The sequence below is a fragment of the Macaca fascicularis genome, chromosome 13, assembly GCF_037993035.2.
Source record: "Macaca fascicularis isolate 582-1 chromosome 13, T2T-MFA8v1.1".
In the NCBI taxonomy this organism is placed as follows: Eukaryota; Metazoa; Chordata; class Mammalia; order Primates; family Cercopithecidae; genus Macaca; species Macaca fascicularis.
In genome coordinates this window covers 74,757,144-74,770,279 of record NC_088387.1, presented here as the reverse complement: position 1 = coordinate 74,770,279, position 13,136 = coordinate 74,757,144, and the positions used below count along the sequence as shown (strand labels likewise).

Genomic DNA, 13,136 nt, shown 5'->3' with positions numbered 1-13,136 from the left:
ATCCCAGCACTTTGAGAGGCTGAGGCAGGTGGATCATTTGAGGTCAGGAGTTCAAGACCAGCCTGGCCAACATGGTAAAATCCCATCTTTACTGAAAATACAAAAATTAGCTGGGCGTGGTGGCGCGCCTGTAATCCCAGCTACTCAGGAGGCTGAGGCATGAGAATCGCTTGAACCTGGGAGGCAGAGATTGCAGTGAGCCAAGACTGCACCACTGCACTCCAGCCTGGGCAATGGAGTGAGATGCAGTCTCAATAAATAAATAAATCCCTATTGTTCCTTCTTACCAACCCCCCTCATAGCCACCACACTACTCTCTGTGTCTCTATGACTGTGACTACTCTAGGTACCTCATATAAGTGGAAAAATACAATATTTGTTCTTTTGTGTCTGGCTTAGTTCAGTTAGCATAATGTTTTCAAAGTTCAACTATCTTGTAGCATGTGTCAGAATTTCAATCTTTTTTTCTTTTTTTTTCCAGACAGGGTCTTGCTGTGTCACCCAGGCTGGAGTGCAGTGGTGTGATCATGGCTCACTGCAGCCTCGACCTCCTGGGCTCAGGTAATACTCCTACCTCAGCCTCCCAAGTAGCTGGGACTACAGGTATGTGCCACCATGCCCAGCTAATTTTTTGTAGAGATGGGGTTTTGCCATGTCACCCAAGCTGGTCTCAAACTCCTGGACTCAGAAGTGAAATCGCTGGATCAAATGGTAATTACATGTCTAATTTTTTTAGGAACTACCATGCTGTTTTCCGCAGTGGCTGCAACTTTTATAGCCCCACCAACAGTACACAAAGGTTCTAATTATTCCACATTGTGGCTAACACTTGTTATTAATGGTTTATTGTTTTTTGGTAGTAACATCCTAATGGATGTGATGCGGTATCTCATTGTAATTTCTTTTATCTTTCTTGGTACTCACTGTTTGTAGCATCATTGTAATTTTGATCCGCATTCCCCTGATGACTAGAGATGTTCAGCATCTTTTCATGTGTTTATCAGCCATCTGCATGTCTCCTTTGGAGAAATGTCTATTCAAGTACTTTGCCTATTTTTGAGTGGATTATTTCATTTTTTGTTGAATTTTAGGAGTTCTGTATATATTGTGGGTATTAATCCTTTATCAGATATGTGATTTGCAAGTATTTTCTTCCATTCTGTGGGTTGCCTTTTTTACTGCTGATAGTTTCAAACTTACGATCCACAAAAAGTTTTAATTTTGATAAAGTCCAAGTTGTCTATTTTTTCTTTCTCTCTCTCTTTCTCTCTCTCTCTCTTTTCTCTCTCTCTCTCTCTCCTTCCTTCCTTCCTTCCTTCCTTCCTTCCTTCCTTCCTTCCTTCCTTCCTTCCTTCCTTCCTTTCTTTCTTTCTTTCTTTCTTTCTTTCTTTCTTTCTTTCTTTCTTTCTTTCTTTCTTTCTTTCTTTCTTTCTTTCTTTCTTTCTTTCTTTTCTTTCTTTCTTTCTTTCGACAGGGTTTCACTCCCATTGCCCAGGCTAGAGTGCAACGGTGAGATCTTTGCTCACTGCAACCTCCGCCTCCTGTGCTCAAGTAATTCTCCTGCCTTCGCCTCCCAGGTAGCTGGAACTACAGGTGCAAGCCACTGTGCCCAGCTAAATTTTGCATTTTTGGTAAAGACAGGGTTTCACCAGGTTGCCCAGGCTGGTCTCAAACTCCCAGGCTCAAGAGATCCACCCACCTTGGCCTCCCAAAGTGTTGAGATTACAGGCGTGAGCCACCGTGCCTGGCCTATTTTTTAATTTGTTGCCTGTACTTCTGGTGTCATATTATTCAAGAAATCATTGCCAAATCCAATGTCATAAAGCTTTTCCTGTGTGTTTTCTTCTAAGAGGTTTTTTGTTCATTTATTTTTAGAAACAGGGTCTTGCTCTGTTGCCCCAGCTAGAATACAGTGGCATGATCTTAGCTCACTGCAGCCTTGGCTGCCTGGGCCCAAGCAGTCCTCCCACCTCAGCCTTCTGAGTAGGTGGGACCACAGGCGTGTGCACCATGCCCAGCTAATTTTTATTTTTTTATTTATTTTATTTTATTTATTTATTTTTTTGAGATGGAGTCTCACTCTGTCACTCAAGCTGGAGTGCAAAGGCACGATCTCGGCTCACTGCAAACTTCGTCTCCTGAGTTCAAGTGATTCTCCTGCCTCGGCCTCCCAAGTAGCTGGGATTACAGGTGTGTGCCACCACACCTGGCTAATTTTTGTATTTTTAGTAGAGATAGGGTTTCACCATGTTGGCCAGGCTGAACTTCTGACCTCAGGTGATCCACCCACCTCGGCCCCCAAAGTGCTGGGATTACAGGCGTGAGCCACCACGCTTGGCCAATTTTTAAATTTTTTATAGAGATAGGGTCTCCTTATGTTGCCCAGGTTGGTCTCCAACTCACGAGCTCAAACAACCTTCCAGTATCGGCCTCCCAGAGTGCTGGGATTGTAGGCATGAGCCACCATGCCCAGTCTCTTCTAAGAGTTTCATAGTTTTAGCTAGCTCTTCTCTTTATGTTTGATCCATTTTGAATTAATTTTTGTACGTGGTGTTAGATAAGAGTCTAACACCATTCTTTTGCATGAAAATATCCAGTTTTCCCAGCATCACTTGTTGAATCCCTGATTTCTTTTTTTTTTTTTTTTTTTTTTTTTGAGACGGAGTCTCGCTGTGTCGCCCAGGCTGGAGTGCAGTGGCCGGATCTCAGCTCACTGCAAGCTCTGCCTCCCGGGTTTTTACGCCATTCTCCTGCCTCAGCCTCCCGAGTAGCCGGGACTACAGGTGCCCGCCACCTCGCCCGGCTAGTTTTTTGTATTTTTTAGTAGAGATGGGGTTTCACCTTGTTAGCCAGGATGGTCTCGAACTCCTGACCTTGTGATCCGCCCGTCTTGGCCTCCCAAAGTGCTGGGATTACAGGCTTGAGCCACCGCACCCGGCCGAATCCCTGATTTCTTTCTTTTTTTTTTTTTTTGAGACGGAGTCTCGCTCTGTAGCCCAGACTGGAGTGCAGTGGCCGGATCTCAGCTCACTGCAAGCTCCGCCTCCCGGGTTCACGCCATTTTCCGGCCTCAGCCTCCCGAGTAGCTGGGACTACAGGCGCTGCCACCTCGCCTGGCTAGTTTTTGTATTTCTTAGTAGAGACGGGGTTTCACCGTGTTAGCCAGGATGGTCTCGATCTCCTGACCTCGTGATCAGCCCATCTCGGCCTCCCAAAGTGCTGGGATTACAGGCTTGAGCAACCGCGCCCGGCCCGAATCCCTGATTTCTAAAACCCCAGTCGGTTAGGAATTTTGTTCAGCTTGAAGAAATAAAAACTGACTACAGTAGCCTAAACATACAAGTTTTTATTATTTCACATAAAGGAAGTCCATGGGTAGCCTGTTCTCAGCCGCTATAATATGAAGGCTCCTTGGAGATCTAGGCTCCTTCTTTCTCTTCTGCCAGACATGGCTTCCATTCTAGGCCCACTATGGTTGTGTGAACTACAGCCAACACCTGGGAATTCCAAGCAGCAGGAAGGAGGAAGGGGGAAGGGATAAAACAATGTCACTCTCTTTAAAAGGCCTAAGTCTTGAACTGTAGGAGTTCATTCAGGGTGGTGGGAAAAATTATAGAAAGATGCAAACCTTCTTAGAAGGCCAGGAGGCTTTGCAAAAGCTTTGGGAAAAAGTTTGGCTGAAGGCAGCTGAATTCTCTCAAAGTAGATAACGAAGAAGTGTAAGAGAATTGATCTAGGTAAGTTAGTTTACACAGGCCTTGGAACCTGGCCTTTAATCATCCATGCAGGACTGCTCTCTCTGGGAGGGTGACCATGTTAATTACCCACAAGTGTGTTGACTCAAGGCCTTTGTCATTAAATCTGTACTGAATAAATGCCTGCAGCACTGGCTTGTCAAGGCTACGGCTGCTGACTCTTTACAGCACCTTCACCTTCCTTGGTATCTGTGAGCAGCCCAGTCCCCTAGCTGTGCAGCCAGGCAAAAAACCTGTGTCTGCATACATTTTTTCATCCATTGCTCAGCCAGGGTCTGCAGGTCAGACCCGGCATTGAACACTTCCACTTAAATCTCATTGGCTACAACTTAGTCTCATAGCTGCAAAGGAGTCTGGGAAATAACAGGCCCTTATCTGGGTACATGGCCATCCCAAATTAAATCAGGGTACTCTTGCCAAGGTGGAAGGGGCAAATGAATGTGGGCTTAGATAGCTAGCAGCCTCCATCTCAGGCACCTAACATATCTGAAATTCTATGGTGATCTGTCTCCTGGGGAAAACAATAAGAAAATGGTTACACAGTGCTTAGCAAAATGTCTGGCTCAAGCTATGCACTCAAAAAATGTTAGCTATTATTTTTACTTCTATTACTCTCTGATTTCAGGCCTGTTCTTATACCAGGATGGAACCAGTGGTTCTCTGTGTGGTGTGATGGAAAGACCTCAGAAGTGAAAACTGGCCCCCAAAGAGACTCTCTGCCATACATGTTTCTCTCTTCAGACTCTGTTTTAAATCCAAGGAGGGTGAAATAGGAGGGGAACAGGTAGCTTTAAGAAACAATCTCGGCTGGGCGCGGTGGCTCACGCCTGTAATCCCAGCACTTTGGGAGGCCGAGACGGGCGGATCACGAGGTCAGGAGATCGAGACCATCCTGGCTAGCACAGTGAAACCCCGTCTCTACTAAAAAATACAAAAAAAATTAGCCGGGCGAGGTGGCGGGCACCTGTAGTCCCAGCTACTTGGGAGGCTGAGGCAGGAGAATGGCGTGAACCTGGGAGGCGGAGCTTGCAGGGAGCTGAGATCCGGCCACTGTACTCCAGCCTGGGCGACAGAGCGAGACTCCGTCTCAAAAAAAAAAAAAAAAAAAAAGAAACAATCTCAGCCTCAGTGTAGCTCTCTGTCTCTGAGCTTTTTGCCTGGCTGCTGGCTGGGATCCGAGCCCCATGGGCATGGGAGTCAGGAGGAAGGGGTCACATGGCTGCCAGGGAATACAGGCTGGGTGTAGCACTGGTGAGGATGAAATGCACAGGAAGGGGCTGGTCAGCTGCCTCTGTTGGGATGCAGGGGTGGGGGCCCTTTGAAGGGGGCGGAGGGCGTGCTTTGATCCTCCCTGCCCCTCCCAGGCCATATCTGGACACTCTGTCAGGCGTAGCCTAGTTAATTGCAGTGAAACAGGGCAGGCCAGGAAGGCCTGGGATCTGGGATCTGGAGCGAGCACCGCCTATCAAGTGTGTGGAGGTGGTACAGAACACAGAGTGCCTGCCATGCTGCCAGGCCCAGGCAGCGTCTGCATACGGCTCTGAGGCCTGGGGCCACTCAGAAGTCAGCTTGGAGCAAGGTGACAGCAGGCCCACACTGCCAGGAAGAGAAGTGGGACTGGAAATGGAACTTCATGTCAGAAACCAGGCCCTAGGGGGCCTATTTGGCAGCAGAAGAGAAGGCCCGAGGTCAGTCCTAGTGGGCATGATATTCAGAGTATATAATCACTAGTATGGTCAGATGCCCACCAGTGAGGGCAGACCCAGACCTTACAACTAGGACAGGATTCTGGAGACCTCCTACGAGGTCAGGGGCCAACACTTTGTTTTCTGAATCATGGAAATGTTCTGGGGCCGAGGTACATTGGACTCACCATCTCCTTGTTTCCTTTCTAACTGAAGTTTCCGGAAGTCTGAGTTGAACTTCTTTCTCTTGCACATAAAGGAGTCCTGCAGTAAGGGGATCACACACAGCCACACACAGAGAAAGGCAGCAAAAAGTAGAAAGACGAAGATGAGAAAGTTAAAGTGCCCCGCACTTCAGCCCAGTCAAGGACTAGGAAAGCAAAAGTTTCCTAGTAACTACACTGTGCATTTCCTTAACCGTGTTTGATATTAATTCCTGTGCCTGCCCCTTTGTAGGGAGATAGAAACACCATTTGCTTCCATCTATTTAAAAATAATTAAATGGATACAACTCAGTATTACATGTTGTAGTGGCTGCATTGTTTTTCTCCCATAATTAGGGAAAAATGGGAAGAAGTTTTTCTACATGTTCTACATATGGAACATAGATATGGGGGACACAGGAGACAAGAAAATATGGTCCTTCTTTTTCAAAAACTTACTGTCTAAATAGACAATTAGCCTCTACTAGGAAGAAATTTCACAATTGCTAGGAGAGAATGCACACACTGTCACAGCTTCTGAAGTCATCGGGATAGACCTTCTAGTTTGAATCTGAAATAAACTCTGCAATAAGTTTCTATGGGAAGAATCCTGTAAAACCCACATTTGCTGTCAGCTTCTTAAACGTGTTGCCATTACTATGTTACATGAAGTGTGTTGAAAGCCAAGGTAGCCATTTAGAAAACTGCAGCCAGAAGCTTATGGTGACAATGAATGGTTCTGTTTTTTTGTGGGTTTTTTTGTTTTTGTTTGTTTGTTTGTTTGTTTTGCAGTATCACTTTTTTTATTTTAAAAAATTGAGATATAATTTCTACGCCATAAAAGTCACCATTTAAAATATACAATAGGCCGGGCACAGTGGCTCACGCCTGTAATCCCAGCACTTTGCAAGGCCGAGGCAGGTGGATCACTTGAGGTCAGGAGTTCAAGATCAGTCTGACCAACGTGGTGAAACCCCATCTCTACTAAATACAAAAATTTAGCTGGGCGTGGTTGTGTGCACCTGTAATCCCAGCTGCTAGGGAGGCTGAGGCAGGAGAAATTGCTTGAACCCAGGAGGTGGAGGTTGCAGTGAGCCGAGGTTGCACCATTGCACTCCAGCCTGGGCCACAAGAGCGAAACTCCATCTCAAAAAAAAAAAAAAGGTATACAATTCAGTGGGTTTTAGTAAAAGTTTGTGCAATCATGACAGCACTGTCTAATTCTACAGCATTTTCATTACCCCCAAAAGAAACCCTATACCTATTAGCAGCTGCTTCCCATTCCTCCCTTTCTCCAGCCCCTGGCAACCACTAATCTACTTCCTGTCTCTGTGGATTTGCCTACTCTGGACATTTTATATCAGTAGGGCCATATATACCATGTGAACTTTTCTGACTGGCTTTTTTCACATAGCATAACATTTTCTTTTTTTTTTTTTTTTTTTTTTTTGAGATGGAGTCTCGCTCTGTCGCCCAGGCTGGAGTGCAGTGGCCGGATCTCAGCTCACTGCAAGCTCCGCCTCCCGGGTTCCCGCCATTCTCCTGCCTCAGCCTCCTGAGTAGCTGGGACCACAGGCGCCGCCACCTCGCCCGGCTAATTTTTTGTGTTTTTAGTAGAGACGGGGTTTCACCGTGTTAGCCAGGATGGTCTCGATCTCCTGACCTTGTGATCCGCCCGTCTCGGCCTCCCAAAGTGCTGGGATTACAGGCTTGAGCCACCGCGCCCGGCCATAGCATAACATTTTCAAGGTTCGTTCATGTTGTAGCAGGAATCAGTCCTTCATTTCTTTTTGATGCTGAACAATATTCCATTACATAGATAGACCATATTTTGTTTATCCATTCATTAGTTGAGGATCATTTGGGTTATTTACACTGAACATTTTTTTAAGGAAGCCTGGCCGGGCACGGTGGCTCAAGCCTGTAATCCCAGCACTTTGGGAGGCCGAGACGGGTGGATCACGAGGTCAGGAGATCGAGACCATCCTGGCTAACACGGTGAAACCCCGTCTCTACTAAAAAATACAAAAAACTAGCCGGGTGAGTTGGTGGGCACCTGTAGTCCCAGCTACTCGGGAGGCTGAGGCAGGAGAATGGCGTAAACCTGGGAGGCGGAGTTTGCAGTGAGCTGAGATCCGGCCACTGCACTCCAGCCCGGGAGACAGAGCGAGACTCCGTCTCAAAAAAAAAAAAAAAAGGAAGCCTGGTCTATGTTGTGGTCAAAATTATTATAAGTGGCTAGGCACAGTGCTTCACGCCTGTAATCCCAGCACTTTGGGAGGCAGAGGCGAGTGGATCACGTGAGGCCAGGAGTTCAAGACCAACGTGGGCAACATGGAAAAACCTCATCTCTACAAAAATTATAAAAATTAGCTGGGCATGGTAGTGCATGCCTATAGTCCCAGCTACAGGAGGCTGAGGCAGGAGGATCACTTCAACCCAGGGGGCTGAGGCTGCAGTGAGCCATGATCGTGTCCCTGCACTCCAGCCAAAGCAACAGAGTGAGACCTTGTCTCAAAAGAAAATTGTTATAAGTGATATTTCCTGTTTTCTTAGTCAGTTTGGGCTGCTATAACAAAAATGCCGTAGTCTGGGTAGTTTAAATAACAAACATTTATATCTGACAGTTCTGGAAGCTGGGAAGTCAAAGATGAGGGTGCCAGTATATCAGTATATCTGGTATCTAGTGAAGGCACTCTTCCTAGTTTTCAGATAGCTGTCTCCTTGTTGTATCTTCACATTGTCAGGAGAGGCAGACACACACACATACAAACTCACACAGAGTCAGTCAGTTTTTTTTTTTTTTCTTTTTCTTTTTTTTGGAGACAGAGTCTTGCTCTGTTGCCCAGGCTGGTGTGCAATGGCGTGATCTTGGCTCGCTGCAACCTCCACCTCCCAGGTTCAAGCAATTCTCCTGCCTCAGCCTCCTGTGTAGCTGGGATTACAGGTACCCGCCACCATGCCCAGCTAATTTTTATATTTTTAGTAGAGTTGGGGTTTCACCATGTTGGTCAGGCTGGTCTTGAACTCCTGACCTCAGGTGATCTGCCCGCCTCAGCCTCCCAAAGTGCTGGAATTACAGGCGTGTGCCACTGGGCCCCACCCAGTCAGTTCTTATAAGGGCACTAATCCCATCATGGGAGCTCCACCTTCAGAAACTGATTATTTCCCAAAGGCCCCACCTCCTAATACTATCCCACTGGGAGTTAAAGTTTCAATATATGAATTTTTTTTTTTTTTTTTTTTTTTTTTTTTTTTTTGAGACGGAGTCTCGCTTTGTCGCCCAGGCTGGAGTACAGTGGCCGGATCTCAGCTCACTGCAAGCTCCGCCTCGCGGGTTTACGCCATTCTCCTGCCTCAGCCTCCCGAGTAGCTGGGACTACAGGCGCCCACCACCTCGCCCGGCTAGTTTTTTGTATTTTTAGTAGAGACGGGGTTTCACCATATTAGCCAGGATGGTCTCGATCTCCTGACCTCGTGATCCGCCCGTCTCGGCCTCCCAAAGTGCTGGGATTACAGGCTTGAGCCACCGCGCCCGGCCAATATATGAATTTTTGGAGGGGACACAAACACGCAGTTCCTAACGCCTGTCCCCTCTCTCCTGGCTGTAGAGCCCCCACCCCCACCCCAGGAATTGGTATACTCTGTGTCAGTGCAGTAAAGAAGGAAAGAAACCCTGTATTCTGCCTATGGATGAAACCAGCTACACAGCTTTGGATCAATCACTGCAATATTAGCCCATGTTATGAAACTTGCCCCTGGGCATTTTTCTTGCTATTCAGACAAGGTAGCTATTATCTCAAGCCTTACCCGGTGAGCTTGCTAGAATTCCCTTCCAGCCCTGTGCTCTGTGGAGAAAAACCTTCACAACCCTCCTGCTTCACAGCTTAGTGAGAGAGTAAGAACTCCTCCTCTGTGGGAGGACATTCGTCTATTCATGAGGAATCCACCCTCATAACCCAGACATCCCACTAGGCCCAACACCATCACATTAGGGATCCAATTTCAACATACATTTTGGTGGGGACTATTAAACCCTGTCCAAACCATAGCACCATCTTATCCAGCACTTCCACTTTGGGGTAGATACCCAAAAGAATTGAAAACAGGGACTTGAAGGAATAGAGTGTACCCCCATGTTCATAGCAGCGTTATTCACAATAGCAAAAAGGAGGAAGCAGCCTGTGTCCATCGATAAATGAATGAATACACAAAATGTGGTATATAAATACAATGAAACAGTATTCAGCCTTAAAAAAAAAAATGAAATTCTGACGTATGCTAAAAAAGGGATGAACCTTGAGGACTTTATGCTGCATGAAATAGCCAGTCATAAAAGGATAAATACTGCATGATTCCACTTATACTAAGTACATAGAGTAGCCACATTCCTAGAGATCGACATTCACAGTTCTAGAATGCTGGTTGCCAGGGGCCAGGAAGTGGGGGTTGGGAGCAGCGGCGGTCGGGGAGGAGGAGGAAATGGGAATTATTGTTTAATCGGAGTTACAGTGTCAGTTTTACAAGATGTAGAGTTATGGAGAGGGATGATGGGATGATTGTAATGGTTATGCAACATTATGAATGTATCTAATACCACTGTACTGTACACTTTAAAATGGCTAAGGTGGTAAATTTTATGTTATGTGTATCTTAACACAATAAAAAATTGCAGAAAGAAGATCTTGTAGTCATCTTTTTGCCTTATTTCTAAACTATGCATAATTTTTCCTAAACAGTCTCCCCTGTGACCATAAATAATCTCTGAAGACCATTCTTGATCACATAGTAAAAGGGCTGATCTCATGCTTTTGTGCCAAGATCATTATTTGAACTTCTTGCTTAGTTGGCCATTTTCCACAGTACTTTTTTTTTTTTCTTTCTTTCTTTTTTGAGACAGAGTCTTGTTCTGTTGCCCAGGCTGGAGGGCAGTGGTGAGATAGTGGCTCACTGCAACCTCTGCCTCCTGGGTTCCAGTGATTCTTGTGCCTCAGCCTCCAGAGTAGATGGGATTACAGGCACCCACCACGATGCCCAGCTAATTTTTGTACTTTTAGTAGAGATGGGGTTTCACCATGTTGGCCAGACTGGTCTCAAACTCCTGGCTTCAAGTGATCCGCCCACCTCTGCCTCCCAAAGTACGGGCATTACAGGCATGAGCAACCATGCCCGGCCTCTATAGTTCTTTTGATGGAAATTAGATATAGGCATAATTTATAGCACACAGACATGATTATGATGACCAAAAATTTTTGTAAAATCATAGACTTTAAAATTTTTTTAAGTTTATTTTTTAATTAACATATAATAGTCATACATATTTTGGGGTACATGTGGTATTTTGATACCTGTATACAATGGGTAATGATCAAATCAGGGTAATTGGGATATCTATCAAACATTTATCTTTCTGTGTGTTGGGAACATTGCAAATCCCATATAGCTATTTGGAAATACACAACCAATTATTGCTAACTATAATTTCCCTGTTGTAGTGTGGAATACTAGTACTTAACTCTCCTATCTAACTGTATTTTTGAACCCATTAATCAGAGTGCTGTGCCACACGTGAGGAGATGTTATTCTACGGATTCCATGGGAGCCATCCCATGTATTCTCTGAATCTGTTCCCTTTTTATTACATACTTCCTAACCTACTTAGTCTGATTCCTATATACAGATGCACAAGAGGTATAAATTAACATAAGCCTCCTTTTGGTTAGCAAATCTAGTGCCATAAGATGCTGAGCAACTATTGCATCCTGATGATTAACTTCTGTCTGGAGATTATGCAAAGTATTTAGGAGTGCATTTTCAACAGCCTTATCATTCCAAAGTGGTTTCTTAATTGATTTTTTTAAAATTAAATGACCTATTCTGAGGCCATGAAGCCAACATCAAGAAGTTCTTCTCCACTACTGTTTTTAGCTATAATTGTCTCTTCCTCAAGATTCCTAAAATTCACCAGTGTTTGTAGCCTGCAGGCTACAACCTATAAGGCTGAGAGAACCTGTAAACTAAGGAACAGGAACCACACCAGTTTCCTGGGAAGATACTGCATGTGTTAATTGTGGATATTAATTGCAGTCTTTATTCCTTAAAGTGAACTTGTCATACCTGATTAGGTAAAACTTGTTCTCAAATATTAATGGCACTCCCACTATAGCCTTGGTTGTACTAGCAGTCTGTCCATTTATTTCCTATTAAAGGAAGCACTGATTCTTTTTTTTTTTTTTTGAGACGGAGTCTCGCTCTATCATCCATGCTGGAGTGCAGCGGCACGATCTCAGCTCACTGCAACCTCAGCCTCCCGGGTTCAAGTCATTCTCGTGCCTCAGCCTCCCGAGTAGCTGGAATTACAGGTGCCCACCACCACACTTGGCTAATTTTTGTATTTTTAATAGAGACGGGGTTTCACCATGTTGGTCAGGCTGGTCTCGAACTGCTGACCTCAGGTGATCTACCCACCTCGGCCTCCCAAAGTGCTGGGATTATAGGCTCCAGCTACTGCACTGGGCTGGAAGCACTGATTCTTACTTACTCTATGAAAATAGTTACATTGGCTGGATGTGGTGGCACGAGTTCCCCTGACAAATTCACTACTTCATAACTTATATTAACTTATATTTATATTTGTATTAACTTATATTTATATTTATATTAACTTATATTTGTCAGAGTTCCCCTGACAAATTCACTACTTCATAACTTATATTAATGTTTCTCCTAGGATATACTTCCTGAATTCTTACAGGTCAATTGAAATAAAATAAGGTTCAAAGAGTGTCTGATTCCACTTTGCACAGGTATATCCTGCTAAATTGAGAATTAAAGGTAGATCAAGAAGAATTTTTTTTTTTTTTTCTTTTGAGACGGAGTCTCTCACTGTGGGCCAGGCTGGAGTGCAGTGGCACAATCTCAGCTCACTGCAACCTCCGCCTTCTGGGTTCAAACGATTCTCCTGCCTCGGCCTCCCGAGTAGCTGGGACTACAGGTGCGTGCCACCACACCCGGCTAATTTTTTGTATTTTTAGTACAGATGGGGTTTCACTGTGTTAGCCAGGATGGTCTCGAGCTCCTGACCTCATGATCCGCCTGCCTTGGCCTCCCAAAGTGTTGGGATTAGAGGTATAAGCCACCATGTCCAGCCCAAGAAGAAAATTAAAACAGAATCAATATTAAAACGATACCAAAGATATTCCAAAAAAATTATAATTTTTAATTAGTTCATTGATACTATGAAATTAAATTTTGTTCTGTGTAATCTCAGGCAAGTAATCTACTTACAAAATTATCTGCTTCTGAACTAAAAGAATCCTAGAAATCCCAACTCAGTCTCTTGGTACAAGCCAACAGGCATCAGTTGTTGCGGCAATATCAATCATACTGAGAAGTCTGTTCCCATAAGTCTATTTGTACTGTCAATGGCTAAGAGTACCTTGTGGAATCTTTTACTTGTTCTTTTAATGTTTCTTTCAGAAGACTCCATTTCT

The 13,136-nt window shown here is 44.8% G+C and overlaps 1 long non-coding RNA gene across 1 annotated transcript in view; it reads right to left on the bottom strand.

The window, feature by feature from the left end:
* Window positions 1–3,335: 3,335 nt before the first annotated feature.
* The window catches only part of LOC102147310 (uncharacterized), a 32,390-nt gene continuing 22,589 nt past the window's right edge, over window positions 3,336–13,136 (bottom strand). The window contains exons 2-3 of the long non-coding RNA XR_283378.5: window positions 5,629–5,704; window positions 3,336–3,497 (exon numbers count right to left, since the gene is read on the bottom strand). This is a non-coding gene — a long non-coding RNA (uncharacterized lncRNA). The remainder of the gene's footprint in view (window positions 3,498–5,628; window positions 5,705–13,136) is intronic.